The sequence below is a fragment of the Herpailurus yagouaroundi genome, unplaced genomic scaffold (genome assembly GCF_014898765.1).
Source record: "Herpailurus yagouaroundi ecotype Mexico unplaced genomic scaffold, PumYag 140, whole genome shotgun sequence".
Lineage (NCBI taxonomy): Eukaryota > Metazoa > Chordata > Mammalia > Carnivora > Felidae > Herpailurus > Herpailurus yagouaroundi.
The window spans coordinates 73,618,003-73,620,777 of NW_024412395.1; the positions used below are offsets into that span (position 1 = coordinate 73,618,003).

At 40.6% G+C, this 2,775-nt stretch overlaps 1 pseudogene; it reads left to right on the plus strand.

Moving 5' to 3' along the window:
* The first annotated feature begins 1,338 nt into the window (after positions 1-1,338).
* LOC121030283 (glyceraldehyde-3-phosphate dehydrogenase-like) lies at positions 1,339-2,406 on the plus strand (annotated as a pseudogene).
* The last annotated feature ends 369 nt before the right edge of the window (positions 2,407-2,775 follow it).

The window sequence follows — 2,775 nt, forward strand, 5'->3', positions numbered from 1 at the left end:
CCACTAAATATGGCAAATAAAACGTCCTTAAACTTAGTAAACCCAAAGAAATATCTCCTTCTTAGATATAGAGGAAAGTCAAGGGAACAGTCTTGAGTGACACCAAGAGTTAAATAAAAAAAAAAAAATAGGATATTAGCAGCATGGATATAAAGGTACGTACAAGTGGTGAGAATTAATCTACTAGTATAGAGGAAAATAAGGAGATAAGCAAAAGTGTTCCAAAAGAATTGTGTACTTATATTTGATAATATACTCACATAAGTTTGAGTTTTGTTAAGTGGGCATTGGAAGAAGAAAATAATTTAAGAGGTGAATGCTCAGACAGATTGTAGTTCTAGGATTCAAACTATCATTTTACTGATCACAACTTTATTATGTAGAGCTGAGAAATGTATTTAGAGCAGCTCTTTATTCCTTGATAATTTGTTTGGAGCCAATGTTCTATTTACTACTGCTGAGAACTGCTATCTAGAGGCACTGCATGCCTAGATCATAAGGCAAATACAAATAGAAGCAAAATTTGGTGTTTTTTCCCACTTGAATGTAAGCTCCATGTTTTGTTACTGTTTTTCTCTCATATATTCTACAAGGAGGGAGAGAAGACATTAAATGGCATTCAATCAAAAAAAGAAAAAAAAAGAGGCCTGATGTTGTTTGGAAAAAATGCTAAGACTAAGACTAAGTAGCATAACTAACGTATATGATACAGGGGAGAAAAAGCAAGTTTCTTAATGCATTGAATTATATTCTATTTGTTAATGAAACACTCTTACACACGGTGCTATAGTACATTCTGTACACAAAGTTAGTTCTTACCATCAATATATGTGTGTGTGTGTGTGTGTGTGTGTGTGTGTGTGTATACATAGGGATGTATATAAGCATATATTTATAGATAAGTATGTATACACATATACATAAAATAAATATACATACATGTATATATGTATATACTAAATTTAAATTAAAAAATGATCAAATGTATGAAACCGGATAGAAGATTTCAATGAGATAAAAAAATTTTTTCTTTTTTATTTGGTTTGTTATATAGATTCTAAATGTGTCCAGATATTTTTGGGTCCTAATTCTATTCCATGGGCTGGTACTATGAAGGAAAGAATTCTATTGGTTTCATCTGAATGATGGTTCATTCTTATGTAATACTTGTAACTGTGAACTGAATATATATCAAGCGCTTTGCTAAAATATTAAAATAAATAAATGAGAAAAAATGTCAGTTAGTTCAATATGGACCTAAAAACAAATGGGTGAACTCCTCCCCATGCAACAGACAGTCGCCTCTTCTGGTGCAGTACCAGCACGTCCCCAGATACAATGGTGAAGGTTGGAGTAAACTGATTTGGCCAGATTTCGTCACCAGGGCTGCTTTCAACTCTGGAGAAGTGTATATTATAGCCATCGATGACCCCTTTGTTGACCTCAAATACATGGTCTACATGTTCCAGTAGGATCCCATCCATGGCATATTCAAAAGCACAGTCAAGGCTGAGAAAGGGAAATTTGTCATCAATGGAAAGCCCATCTCTATCTTCCATAAGCAAGATCCCACTAGCATCAAATGGGGTGCTCCTGGTGCTGAGTATGTTGTGGAGTTCACTGGGGTCTTTACCACCATGAAGAAGGCTGGGACTCACTTGAAGGATGGAGCCAAGAGGGCCATTATCTCTGACCCTTCTGTTGATGTCCCCATGTTTGTGATGGTATGAACCATGAGAAATATGACAATTCCCTCAAGATTGTCAGCAATGCCTCCTGTACCACCACCTGCTTGGTCCCTGTGGCCAACACCATCGATAACAACTTTGGTATCATGGAGGGAATCATGACCATCATCCATGCCATCATTGTCACCCAGAGGACTGTGGACAGCCTTTTTTGGAAGCTGTGGCATGATGGTCAAGGGGCTTCCCAGAACATCATCCCTGCTTCTAGCGGCGTCACCAAGGCAAGTTCATCCCTGAGCTGAATGGGAAGCTCCCTGGCATGGCCTTCCATGTTCCCACTCCTATGTCAGCCATGGATCTGACTAGCCACCTGGAGAAAGCCACTAAATACGATGACATTAAGAAGGTGATGAAGCAGACATCGGAGGGCCCCTCAAGGACAACCTTGGCTACACTAAGGACCAGGATGTCTCCTGTGACTTTAATAGTGACACCCACTCTTCTACCTTTGATACCAGATTTATCATTGTTCTCATTGACTACTGGGTCAAGCTGACTTCCTGGTAGGACAATGAATTTGTCTACAGCAACTGGGTGTGGACCTTATGGTTTATATGGCCTCCAAGGAGTAACAGCCCCCTGGACCACCAGCCCCAGCAAGAGCAATAGGAAGAGAGAGGCCCTCAGCTGCTGAGGAATCCTTGCCCCACCTCATCCCCAACACGATGAGAGTCTCTCAACCTCTGGGATGAACATAGTTTTCATCCCAGACACCCTGAAGAAGGGGAGGGCCTTGGGGAGCACTACCTTGTCATATATCCAGAAAAAAAGAATTTTTTTTTTATTTTTTTATTTTTTTCAACGTTTTTTATTTATTTTTGGGACAGAGAGAGACAGAGCATGAACGGGGGAGGGGCAGAGAGAGAGGGAGACACAGAATCGGAAACAGGCTCCAGGCTCCGAGCCATCCGCCCAGAGCCCGACGCGGGGCTCGAACTCCCGGACCGCGAGATCATGACCTGGCTGAAGTCGGACGCTTAACCGACTGCGTCACCCAGGCGCCCCAGACAAAAAGAATTTTAAATAC